This window comes from Sinocyclocheilus grahami, unplaced genomic scaffold (genome assembly GCF_001515645.1).
Source record: "Sinocyclocheilus grahami isolate Dianchi unplaced genomic scaffold, SAMN03320097.WGS_v1.1 scaffold107.1, whole genome shotgun sequence".
Taxonomy (NCBI): Eukaryota; Metazoa; Chordata; class Actinopteri; order Cypriniformes; family Cyprinidae; genus Sinocyclocheilus; species Sinocyclocheilus grahami.
Window position 1 is genome coordinate 610,690 of NW_015505286.1, and position 14,431 is coordinate 625,120.

Below are 14,431 nucleotides of genomic sequence, written 5' to 3' on the forward strand. Positions count from 1 at the left end.
ATGATGGGTTACCGATGCTGATGTTTGCTGTACGTGAAACGGTACAGGAGTCTTTAAGTTTTAGCCCTGCGGAACTGGTGTTCGGTCACACTGTACGTGGGCCGCTGAAGCTGCTCCGGGAACAGTTAGTAAGTGATAGTCCGCGCCCTGTGTCAGTGTTGGACTATGTGAGTAAGATACGTGAACGACTGCATCACACGTGTGAGTTGGCAAGAACTAATTTGGCTGGGAAACAAGAGCAGATGAAATGGCGGTATGATAAACAAAGTGTTAATCGGATTTTTCAGGTGGGCGACTCTGTGTTAGTATTACTGCCTGTCCCAGGTTCTGCGTTGCAGGCGCAGTTTTCTGGTCCCTATCCAGTGGAACGTAAACTAAGTGAAACCGATTATGTTATTCGTACCATGGATCGTAGGAAGAACACACGTGTTTGTCATATTAATATGCTCAAGCATTTTGTAGGTAAGACCGCTGACATTCAGAATGATACCACTGTTTCAGTTGCGCTAATGTCTTCTGTTGCTGAACCTGAGTGTGATGACTGGGTTGACCAAGGGGATGTAACAGTACCACCCAGGCTCGTGAATTCAGAGATAGTGAAAGGTATAGATGAATATTTATCTTATCTCTCTGATACTCATCGAGGAAATATTGTGCAGTTGATAAAGCAGTTTTCGCCTCTTTTCCCTGATACCCTCACTCAAACAAATGTGTTGTTCCATGACATTGAAATTATTAATTCACCTCCTATTAAACAGCATCCTTACCAGGTTAACCCGCGAAAAAGAGAGGAAATTAAAAAAGAGGTGGATTATCTGTTGCAGAATGGACTTGCGGTGCCAAGTTCCAGTGCGTGGAGTTCGCCCTGTCTTCTTGTGCCAAAGGCAGATGGCACTTGGAGGTTCTGCACAGATTATCGAAAACTTAATAATGTCACTAGACCTGACTCTTTTCCTCTGCCTAGGATGGAGGATTGCATAGACCGCATGGGTGCAGCGTCCTGTTACTAAACTGGATTTGCTGAAAGGTTATTGGCAAGTGCCACTTACTGCTCGTGCCTCTGATGTTTCAGCATTTGTGACACCAGATTACTTCCTACAATATACAGTCATGGCTTTCGGGATGCGGAATGCTCCAGCGACCTTCCAGCATCTCATGCAGAGGGTCTTATCTGGCGTTACAGACTGTGTGGCATATTTAGACGACGTAGTAGTTTATTCCAATTCATGGAGGGATCACGTTACTACTTTATGTGCAGTGTTTACTTGGCTTGCAAAAGCCTTGTTAATGGTGAAGTGTGAATTCAGTATGGCGGTAGTTACGTACCTAGGTAAACAAGTGGGTCAGGGACAGGTACGTCCTGTTAATGTTAAAGTTGAAGCGATTATGGATTTTCCCATACCGAAAACTAAATGGGAATTGCGGCGTTTTCTGGGTATGATTGGGTACTAAGAACTTCTCCACCATAGTATCCTCGCTAACTGATCTGTTGAGCATGGCTAGAGAGTTTCGTTGGAGCTCTGAGTGTGACCACACTTTTGGTGCGGCTAAAGATCTCCTCTGCAGTGCGCCTAAGCTTGAAGTTGACGCAAGTGCAGTAGGGTGTGGAGCGGTGTTAGTTCAGGAACTTCTCTAAGAAGTTTTCAAAAGCCCAAAGACAGTATAGCACTATTGAAAAGGAATTTCTAGCATTAATTCTTGCTTAACAGCATTTTGAAGTATATGTAGGAGGCAGCCTTGCACCTATCGTAGTGTATACTGATCATAATCCCCTTGTGTTTTTGATGCGTATGTGTAATTCTAATCAGAGGTTGATGAGATGGGCTCTGGTGGTCCAGGGCTTTAATCTCGAAATTCGTCACAAGAAGGGATCTGAGAACATTGCTGCGGATGCTCTTTCACGTGTTCATTCTGTGAAATAATTGTATAGTCAAAATAAATTGAACTTTTATGTGACTTTTATGAGGCACCTTTTCAATGGCAGCCATGAGCATAAGTGCCTTCTACGGTTTGTCTTCTTGAGCATCGTGCAGAAAGACCTTGATAAGTACAGAGAACTTCTGAATAACCACACCATCCGACCTGTTCGTCAGTCTTCTTGTTATTCTGGTAAACCAGAAGCCATGTATCACCTGCCTCACAGGTTCGTATTTAATCAGTGCAATATGTGACCATGTTCAGTAAATATCAGATTTCCTTTTCACTTAAGTTTAATCATTAATGATCAAAGAAAATGTGATTGATTGCCTATATCTGACACAGAAGTGTATAGTGGAATGTCCCTCACTTGACGATAATTGTATTATTTTAAATCAGAACTAGAACATTGTTTAAAAAAGAGGTAACAATTTATTTCGATAGTCCACTTTAGACATTATATTAACAGTAAGTAACTTTGCAACTACATGTCAACTAGCAGTTAGTAGAGTATTAGTAGACTGTCTGCTTAATATCTTCTAACACTTTCTTTGTCAACATTCTACTAACCCTAAACCTACCCTAACAGTCTACTCTGAGAGTTAGTAGACATGTAGTTGCAAATTAATGAGAATTAGTTGACATGTAGTTACAAAGTTTTTTATAGTTAGTAGAATGTCTAAAGTGGACTATCGAAATAAAGTGTAACCAAAAAAGAATTCAGATATTCTTAGACAAAAAACTTTTAAAATGCATGAAGCAAAAAAAGGATATTACTGATTCACAAAGTGTCTTTGTAGTAGAAGCAAATGTAATGACCATATTGGACAACAGATGTTGTCAACATTGAGGGTCAACCTTTGGCTTATGTCTTCAATTTAAAAACTATTTAAAAATAGCGGCGTTGGGTTATAATCTTAGCATTTGTAGGTTTTATTATAAATTTTTGTAATGAGTTGACTCAAAGTGTTTTGATTTCTGATTGGCCTTAGGTTTGATGCAAGGGACTGTGGATTCCCAGTGTCACAGGAAGTTATTCAAGAGTTTGAGGACATTCTGCCACCACAGCGCTGTCTTTGTGGTGATAGTAATCTCCAAATTCATTTTTCGGACTTGCAGAGACAGAGTGGGCTTTCTCCACCAGTCAACTGGATAACTGCTGTTGAGAATTACATAACACTTAAAAATATGTCCAGACTTTAAAATCATCAAGGACATCTTTATTTGCTCACTGTATGTCATCAGTGTTTTACTGAACATCAATAATTTAAACTGTGTGTAACAAAATCTTAAGTTTTATGCAAAGAACATGCAATGCATTTCTGTTGTAAAAAAAACAAAACAAACACCTGGTCCATGACGAAAAATGTCACTTGTGAAAATAAAATCTATATTCCTCAAAACTCACCAGTATATCAGTACAGTCTATTAACCTGAGTGTTCCTTGTTTAACTGAGTGACTTGAAATTTGTAACTATAACAGAAGTGCCCATTAAAACATGCATTATACAAACATGCCTGCATTTCAAAATACGAAAGAACAAAGTGGCACATTTTCATTTCAATAAAAATGTTTACTCGGGCCTAAATCCCAGAATATCAGAATATCAAAGGTATTTTGCTTCAAGGAAGACATAAATTTATGTTACTTTATATCTCATTATTTGTTGCAGTGACAATTCGACACATTTCTTATCATTTTAACAATAGATAATACCTTCCAGGTAGAGCAGATAATCTCGCCAGTAGCTCAGTACTGTGGCCTCCTCCTGAGGGTTGGTGCTACCAGGCTGACTAAACTGCACCTGGAAGATGTTCTCCACAGCATCAGCTGTCAGCTTGGTCTCAGTGTAGCACATGAATGAGAAGAAGAGTGAAGGATGCTGTTCCAAGGTATTGACAAAATCAAGCGTTGCCAATCCCTCTTTGAACCTACAAAAATGTCCATGTCAAAAAGTTACTACAAGGAGGTTATGTGAACAACTACTGAAAGATATACAGATTTTCCATTTTAAAAAGAAATAAGGTGACACTACTTCAGCCACAATATTTAGCCTTTATTAGTATAATAAAAAAGTATTAAAGTGCTCATGTTAAAATATAAAATAACTATTTAACATTGTATTAAAAGTTTTGTTACATGTCCACAGAGCAAGTAGAATAGTATACCTCTGGATGGAAACATGGTTTCGGTAGATGAAATACCACTGAATGTAATCATCTACTACTTTGTTCTTATCCTCCAGAGTCCTCATGAATCGATAGCAGCCTGCTGTCTGAAGCATGCTGGAGTAGTTTTCTGTGAGTTCCTGGAGGTCACTCAGTGATGTAGCATTCTTTATCTAGGGGAAAATGAAAAAGCAATTAAATGTTTTCATTATTATTATTATTATTATTATTATTATTATTATTTATTATTATGATTTGACCAGTTAACAGGCCACATTACATTTATACAAATTAGTAAGGCTTGGGCTATTTGTAACTTGTTTCAAAAATGGTTTATGACACAAATGTAAAGGACATTTGATTATTTATACAGATAGCATATATACAAAAAGAGCAACATTGAACAGTAATGTCAGATTCAAAAGAAGGAAATACTGTGATTCACTTCTATATTGTACATATTTAGACATATGTTGCATGTTCATCAATTATGGTCTACCTTCCAGTACCTGTGCACATGGAATAAAGGCTTTTTTGGGTGTAGCACATCATTATCAAAGGATCTGATAAGAATATTTGATTTCAAGCAAATTAATATATTTAATTGACCTTGGTTCGTAATGGCCACCAAAACATCTGATTCTGTTGTTGAATAAATTGAATAGATTTTGAGAGATTAAATTAGACACAAATACACATTTGAACCCTTACGCTACTGGCTATTAATAATGATACCAGGTTAAAAATGAACAATAATAATATTTATTTAAAATATTTCACATTCAAAGACTAGGGGTTTAGAACTACTGTTTTGAATTTATACTCACTGCTCATATGAGAGCATGCCGTCATTTCATTATTGTCCAACATACTGTTTATACAGCAATTAAGATATAGTTTTTGTCAGTTGATGAAAGTAATTTCTTGACATTTTTTGTAATCCCAGCCTAACGAATTACCTCAAGAAGGTCCTTCTTGACTTCATCATCAGGTATATCCTCAATTGGGGCCTCAATTGTCTTTACTTTACCAATTAGGTAAAGGAAGAAGTTTGGGGAAAGACAACAAGGCCCTGGGCAATGGACACTGCAATCATTCTTCCAAATGTGGAAATATTTGTTGTCTTCTGCAGCTAAAAATACAAATATAGCAATGTTAGGACACACTGATTTACAACATTGTAAAAACCTCACAAAAAGTATTACCTTTTCTATCAAATGAGAGATATTTGGCATTGTCTTTGCCTTCAAATACTCTCCTTTTTTTGATGGTGTCCATCAACAGAGTAAGAAATTCTCGAGTAGGCCCCCCACTGTCAACGCAATTTCAATTCTCTGTGTGTATGTGCTGTACATGTGGAAGAATTGACAATAAAGCAGACTTGACTTGACTTGACTTAATACTGTCCATTTTAGTTTTTAATTCCCACAAAGCAGCTTATATTTAGTTGCAGTACAGGATTACATCTGCATGAAAGATATTGTGAAAGATATTGTCTGAATTGGTCCACTCCAGGGAGATGTCTGAGATTTTTTTTTTTTTGCACAACACATTTTGCATTTGCTGTAAAAATTTAGAATAATTAAAGGGATAGTTCACCCAAAAATTCAAATTATGTCATCAAGTACCATCAACGGGTTCCAACATACTTCAGAATCTCTTCCTTTGTGTTCAACAAAATAAAGACATTCAGGTTTGTAACAACTTGACAGTGCGTAAATGTCACAATTTTAATTTTTGGGTACTATACATAAGCTATCTAATAACTATCAACTATATTATTTGATCAGATTATGCTCTTTGCATGCATTTTCCATTGTATAAAACAACATAAGGTATAATTAGACAACAAAACATATCCATCTGTGACCACGCATATGTCCCTAATTATTGGACACTTTCAAGATATTACACTTGCATGAATGCCTGTAGTTCTCATATTATGCCTACACAAGTCAGCTATAGCTTCAAAAGCCACACACTTGGTGTGTGATTCTTCAGTAATCAGTTTATAAAAGATTCAATTGAAAAGATTTATTTAATTGCATTAAAGTGTTTAAATCAAGACAATAAGGATCATGCAGTTCCATTTCAGTGCTGGTCAACACCAAGCAATCTAACTAAACACAGGCTAAAAGTGCTTTCACATTTACCATTGTTCTGCAATTTATCACGGGCAAAATATAGTCATGTCAACAGGAATCCATGCAATTGGGAATTTTGTGTAAGAGCAAAATATTTCCCCTTTCAGACTTCTCAGTGGGTTTAAGTTGGTTGTGCTAATTCAATAATTTCCTTCGTCGACCAACAAGAAGCTGATTGGTTTGAAAGTGACTTCTGTGGGAGTCGTGTTCACACACCACTACTCGATTAACAATAGACAATGGACTTTTTGCCTCGACGGATAACCAGCTGTTTGGTGGTCAAAACCGCGCCAACTGTGATCTTTGTGCCAGCGTCTGTTATTCCTCCTTCTCTGAGCCCTTCCAGGTCTGTGTTAGCATCTGTCTGGCCTATTCAGTGTGCTGGGATTCCTGTAGTACTTCTGTACAAAAACAGACAAAGGACAATGTTATCGGTCAACAGATAAAGTTTTTTTTTTGTTAATTTGTCATACACCACAGACAGAAAGTACCTTCTGTGCAGCCCTTATTTTCCATAGAGTAAGATTCATCTTTGGTCTTGGGGCTTGTACACCTGCTCTGATCAAGGCCTGAAACTAAAAATATAAAGACTCAAATCATCATCTATCAAAACAGAATATGGATGTGGATCAGGGCTGGACTGGGACAAAAAATCGGCCCTGGCATTTTTTGGTCCAGGCGGCCCACCACCACTTCGATATATACATATATATATATACACACACTAGTCAAAAGTTTTTGAACAGTAAGAGTTTGAATGTTTTTTAAAGAATTCTCTTTTGCTCACCAAGCCTGCATTTATTTGTTTCAAAATACAGCAAAAGTAGTAATATTGTGAAATATTTTACTATTTAAAATAACTGTTTTCTATTTGAATATATTTTAATATAGTCATGTCAACAGGAATCCATGCAATTGGGAATTTTGTGTAAGAGCAAAATATTTCCCCTTTCAGACTTCTCAGTGGGTTTAAGTTGGTTGTGCTAATTCAATAATTTCCTTCGTCGACCAACAAGAAGCTGATTGGTTTGAAAGTGACTTCTGTGGGAGTCGTGTTCACACACCACTACTCGATTAACAATAGACAATGGACTTTTTGCCTCGACGGATAACCAGCTGTTTGGTGGTCAAAACCGCGCCAACTGTGATCTTTGTGCCAGCGTCTGTTATTCCTCCTTCTCTGAGCCCTTCCAGGTCTGTGTTAGCATCTGTCTGGCCTATTCAGTGTGCTGGGATTCCTGTAGTACTTCTGTACAAAAACAGACAAAGGACAATGTTATCGGTCAACAGATAAAGTTTTTTTTTTGTTAATTTGTCATACACCACAGACAGAAAGTACCTTCTGTGCAGCCCTTATTTTCCATAGAGTAAGATTCATCTTTGGTCTTGGGGCTTGTACACCTGCTCTGATCAAGGCCTGAAACTAAAAATATAAAGACTCAAATCATCATCTATCAAAACAGAATATGGATGTGGATCAGGGCTGGACTGGGACAAAAAATCGGCCCTGGCATTTTTTGGTCCAGGCGGCCCACCACCACTTCGATATATACATATATATATATACACACACTAGTCAAAAGTTTTTGAACAGTAAGAGTTTGAATGTTTTTTAAAGAATTCTCTTTTGCTCACCAAGCCTGCATTTATTTGTTTCAAAATACAGCAAAAGTAGTAATATTGTGAAATATTTTACTATTTAAAATAACTGTTTTCTATTTGAATATATTTTAAAATGTAATTTATTCTGCGATTACAAAGCTGAATTTTTAGCATCATTACTCCAGTCACATGATCCTTCAGAAATCAACTATTCTGATTTGCTGCTCAAAAAACATTTATTATTATTATGTTGAAAACGTTTGATGAAGAGAAAGTTCAGAAGAATAGCATATATCTGAAATAGAATTTTTTGTAACATTAGAAATGTCTTTATCATCACTTTTTATCAATTTAAAGCATCCTTGCTAAATAAAAGTATTAATTTCTATCATTTCCAAAGGGGGGAAAAAAATACTGACTCCAAGCTTTTGAATGGTATATGTAGCCTATAATGTTACAAAAGCTTTTTATTTCAGATAAATGCTGATCTTTGGATTTTTTTTATTGGATCTTTCTTACTGTTCAAAATGTATGTATGTATGTATGCATGCATGACTGACTTTGTATTTAATGTGAATTTAATAATGTGACGAGAGGGGCGGGGCCGAGAGCCGTGGGAACGGAGCGAGGCCGGTGGAGTAATTGCTAATGCGCGACACCTTCGCCACTCACTGGTCTCGAGTCTCACGGAGGGGCTCCGGAAGGATAAAAGTAGGAGTGACAACAGTGAAAGACGAGAGAGGACCAGGCCTGGACTTTATTTTGTGTTTTGGTTTTGTTTGTGCGCGACAGTCGTCCGAGGGGCTGTCGCGCTATTTTGTGTTTGTTTATTTTATTAAAGATTTCTTTGAGTGTTCGCCGGTTCCCGCCTCCTTCTTCCCGATCTACAAACGTTGTTACAAATAACAATATTGTAAGTTACTATATTAGGCTATAACATTTTCATTTTACAGAGAGCAAAGAACATTTTCACTTCAGTCTAGCCAGTGTTCAGGCACTCTCAAAAACTCCCATTTAAATCACTGAAGCTGTTTACACTGTGAAATGAATATCTTACTTCCATTTATACGCACATCTGCACAGTCAGCTAACAAGTGAACAAAACACTGCATTTCAACGACGACTCATCTGAACGTCTCTGATTACCCATTGCATTCATAACAGACTCGTGTGTGATTGGTTATAATGCAACGCTGTACAAACGCTTCTGTCTCTGGCTCCGTTCCAGCCAAAGCGCTAACACAGATTTGAATAGCAGCTGCAATAGCAACTACTCTCTTCTTCTCCTCCTGCCTTGCTCTTTGGCCCGCATCACTCCCCGCAGAGCAAGCCTGTTCTTGATAATACTGCTGTGAAAATGTGGGAAAAAAGCCGACGAGGAAGAAGTTGGGGTGAAGCGATCTTTACATAAGTGAAGCAAAATTCTTCATCGCTCCGTCTATAGCGCATTTTGATTGGGTGTTTACGCTGTCAGTACAGGAGACAAACCAATGGGCCACTGGCTGCTCGCTGTCCGTGCGTGATGGTCATTGGCAAAAAAAAAAAAACTTTTGTCGGCCCCTTAAGTGCATCTGCCCACTGGGAAAATGCCCGGTATGCCCGATTACCAATCCAGCCCTGATGTGGATGAACAAAAATGACCCATGAGTCGCTTTTTTCCAGTCCAGTTTGCAAATGAGGATGATAAAGAACAAAGATTGTAGGAAAACATCTAAAAAACCCAATCCACAGACCTAACAATTGAGAAAAGAGACGAGAAAAGACTGATGGACTGTCTCAGTTATGGACTTTTTGTTCTTTATTTGCATTGAGTTTGGTCATCCTGCATGTTTAGTTCTATTGCCGAGTTCATTCCGTCATTTGTCTCCTTATTAGTTCATTAGCTCCTCACCTGTTCTGTTTTCTCTTGATTACGTTTGTTGTGTATTTAGTCTCATTCTATGCCATATGTTATTTGTGTATTATTATAATAATATTATTTGTGTTTGCCTGTGTTTTGAACAGATCTTCATCATTTTGGATTATTATTAAATGTTATATTGGATTACTTTTGTCTTTGTGCGCCAATCTTCTACATGAGTGTGACATGGACACATTCAGCATGGTAATTGCGTTTAACCCTCTAGTGCTCCTAACTAGGGTTGTGCAATTAACCGCATGCGATTGTCATGCGCATCTCGTCAGTAAAGCCGGTTCCATGATTAGTAGTAAATCTCCATCACCTGCTTTCAGATGGAGCGGCATTACAGAGCCAAGCTAGGCAATATCGCCTTACGATTCGATCTGCGATATTGCCTAATAGTCAGTGAACTACGGCTCTGTGATTGCACAGTCCTACTCCTAACATAAGTGAAGTGACGTGTGCCCAAGTATGGTGACATACTTGGAATTGGGCTCTGCATGTAACCCATTCAAGTGCACAGACGCGCGCACACACACACACTCACGCACAGCAGTGGGCAGCCATATTGCTGCGGCACCCAGGAGCAGTTGGAGGGTCGATGCCTTGCTGGAGGGTGCTGGGTTATCACTCCCCCCCCATACTCAGAATTTGTGCTCTGCATTTAACCCATCGAAGTGCACAGACACACAGTAGTGAAAACACACACACACACACCCGGAGCAGTGGGGAGCCATGTGCTGCGGCACCCAGGGAGCAGTTGGAGGTTCGATGCCTTGCTGAAGGGTGCTGGTTATTCACTCCCCCCACCGACAATTCCTGCCGGACCTGAGACTCGAACCTGCAGGTTACAAGTCCGACTCTCTAACCATTAGGCTACACTTGTACTCCAAAGCAATTAAAAGTGACTGAACACCTTAAATGATTTTGCCAGACCTGAGACTCGAACCTGCAAACTTCAGGTTACAAGTCCGACTCTCTATCCATTAGGCTACACTTGTACACAATTTTTTTTTCAATTAAATGAATGTGCTATATTTTAGTTCAATTCAATTCAAGTACTTTATTGTCATTGTGTAGAACAACGAAATGTATCTTGTGACAACCCCAAGGTGCATGTAAAATAAAACAAAAAAATAGTTAATAGTGAATAATTGAATAGTTATCACAGCAATACCATAAATAATAAAATATAAAAGACTGAATCTTAATACAACATATTTAAAAATTACTCAAAATATGGCAAAATGCCAAATACAGTGTTAATACAAGAATAACCAACACTGTTATTATAGCATCATTAAGAATTATTATTGAACTTCTTATTGAGCAGTAAGTCACACATTGCCGACAGCTTATTTTACATGGTCAGACAGGGAGATATCAGAGTTCAACAAAGTTATTGCTGTTGGGATGTTTTTAGTATATTTGTGCGTACCCGGATGGATTGAAATCACTTTCCAGATGGGAGGAGCTGAAACAAGTTATGGCAAGGGTGAGTGATATCCTTAATAATGTTATTCGCCCTTCTCAGACAGCGAGTTTTATAAAGGTGTTCAAGTGATGGTAGATCAGTACCAACAATGTCCTGTGCTGTTTTAACAACCTGCTGCAAGGCTTTTTTTGGCAGCTTTGGTACAGCTACTATACCAGGCTGTCATATAGTTAGTCAAGATGCTCTCTAAAATGCATCTGTAGAAGTTAACCATCAGCTTCTGAGGAAGGTTAGCTCTCCTTAGCCTTCTCAGAAAGTAGAGGCGTTGTTGTGCTTTGCCTACTATACATGCAGTGTTATCAGTAGCTGTGGACTCCACGACTTCATCTTTGATCATTAGAGGACTGTGGGTGATCTTTTTAGTGGTCCTAAAATCCACAATCATTGATTTGGTCTTTTTGATGTTTAAGACCAGGTTATTGATGTCACACCACACTGTCAGGTTCTGAACCTCCTCCATATATGCAGCTTTATTGTTGTTTGTTATAAGCCCAATGACATTTTTATCATCTGCAAATTTAATCAGAATGTTAGATTCATGGGTAGCTTGACAGTCATGGGTGAAAAGTGCATAGAGGAGGAGGCTTAGTACTAAGGCTGCACGATAAATCGCATGCGATATTTAATGCGCATCTTGTCAGTAAAGCCGCTTCTGTAAGCAGCGGTAAATCTCCATCACGTGCGTGCTTTCACATGAAGCAGCATTTACTACACAGAGCCATTGTTCTCTCTGACAGGGAACAACGGGTGTGGTACACCAGTACTCAAAGTTAAGGTAGAGGATGTATGCTTGTCCAACCGCTCTGACTGGGGGCAGTTGGTAAGAAAGTCCAATAACCAGCTACATGTGGAGGAAGTAAATCCTAATGCATGGAGTTTGTTGATCAGCTGACTTGGTACGATGCTGTTAAATGCCGAGCTGTAGTCAGAAAAGAGCATCCTGATGTATGTGTTGGGCTTTTCCAGATGTGAAAGGGCATCATGCATAGCTACACAGATGGCATCCTCAGTCTATCTATTTGTTCGGTAGGTAGGGTGACCACCCGTTCCACTTTGCGTTGTACTGCGCAGCATTTTTACCCCTTGTCCCGCACGTCGCATATTGAGAAAATGTCCCACATTTTCATAAGTCTGTTGGTTTTTAATTGTCATATTAAGAAAATGTGCATGCGTTCTTTTGCCTTTTTAAGAAAGCTTTTTATTTATTATTTTTGCGGCATAGTTTCACTTATATTTTACAGCGCTTCGTCATAAGTAGCAACCCGCCTCACACAAATACAACAGCCATTTTTTAAATCCTATCCAGTGGTTGAAAAGAAAGAGTAAACACGGTCACTAAGAGCCCGTGACGCTGTCAATCAAAATGTGGAGTGGGTGATTTCTTGTGTTCTCTGTCAGAAAACACACTTGCCCGTGTTTTATTTTACAAGGCGTCATAATGGCAACAAAAAATAAAAGAAAATGTCCTTTTAGTAAAGACTGGGCTAGGACATACCTGGGTGAATGTCTGTGATTGGCAACATTGCTCACAAGGCGCACTAGAGCAGCGGTTCTCAATTCCAGTCCTCGCGTACTCCCGCTCTGCATGTTTTGCATGTCTCTCTTTGTTAACACACCTGATTCAGATCATCATCTCCTTAGAAGTGAGCTCGTGCATGAACTGTGTTCCGATTGACATGGTCCCTACACAGTGTCCATTGCTCCCTACTCCCTGAGCAGGGGAAATCCATTGAAGTTTACTTCACTTCGGAATATTAATTTACAGATCTGCCTGCAGCGTCTTCACACACATACAAAACTTACTAGAGAAGCATGAAGTGGGACATAATATACCTCTGTAAATAAATACAATTTAAATTCACGTCTCGCACACTTAAATGCCCTTTGTCTGGAACATATATGCTCCCTTCAAACTGGAATCATGGCGGAATATCCGGTAATGTCCACTTCGCAGGGCACTTACAGTCAAATATAACAACGTCTGAAGCAATAAGAGAAACATACAAAATGTGCAGAGCGGGGGTACGCAAGGACTGGAATTGAGAACCGCTGCACTAAAGCATTTACCAAATCTGTTTCGCCAATATCCTAATATTACAGTTTTAACTGAGGGTGCTTTTCACTGCGTGAGAAAATGTACGTGTGGCGTGAGAGTTGGCAGCCCTGCATCAGAATTTACATTGCATAATAGTTGTCACTGAGGCAAGTCAGGTCACAGTTGATCTTCCTGAGTCGAGTTTAGTCACAGTTGATCATAATGAGTCAAGTCAGGTCACTGCTAATCTTCAGGAGGCAAGTCAAGTCGCAGCTGATATTCATGAATCTAGTCAAGTCACAACTGATGTTCAGGAGTCAAGTCAAGTCACAGCTGATCTTCATGAGTCAAGTCAAGTCACAGCTGATCTTCATGTGTCAAGTCAAGTCACAACTGATCTTCATGAGTCCAGTCACGTCACAGCTGACCTTCTAGAGTCTCGACACGTCTCAGCTATTCATCCAGAGTCACGTCACGTCTCAGCTAGTCATCCAGATTCACGTCGCATCACAGCTGATCATCCAGAGTCATGTCACGTCCTGTCTGTTGCACCCAGATTGTCGGGGTCGGTCCGTCGGTATCCCAGTCTGGTGTCCAGTGTGAGGGATGCACCGCTGGTGTCTGCACGCGCAGCTGGTATCCCCAAACCCACTCACTTTAGCCCTCCTGTTCCTGAACTCATTCCCCTGTCTGCAACACTTCCCATATGGGGGTTTGCTTTATGGTGTATCTGGGTGTATGGTGTACTCCACCGCCGATTTTCTAGAGGCAGCGGCACCGGCTACAACATCTCCAGAGGTGGCGGCTTATGCTGCAGAACCTCCCGAGGTAGCGGTGTCCACTGCCGTGCTCCCAGAGGCCACGGTGTCCACTGAAGTCTCTTCAGAGGTGGCGGCGCAGGCTGCAGAACCTCCCAAGATGGCAACACGTGTCTCAGTTCCTTGCGTGGTGGTGGCACCCAGCAATGAACTCTATCCTGTCACAGCTATAGAGGTCGTTCGCGAACTCCCTGTTCGTCCTGTCACAGTTATAGAGGCCGTTCGCAAACTCCCTGCTTGCGAACTCCCTGCTCGTCCTGCCACAGCTATAGAGGCTGTTTGCGAACTCCCTGCTCGTCCTGTCACAGCTATAGAGGTCGTTTTTCAGCTCCCCGCTCGCCCTGTCACGGA

General features: G+C 39.9%; 1 pseudogene; it reads right to left on the reverse strand.

Moving 5' to 3' along the window:
• Positions 1–3,524: 3,524 nt before the first annotated feature.
• The window catches only part of LOC107588776 (multidrug and toxin extrusion protein 1-like), a 37,528-nt pseudogene continuing 26,621 nt past the window's right edge, over positions 3,525–14,431 (reverse strand).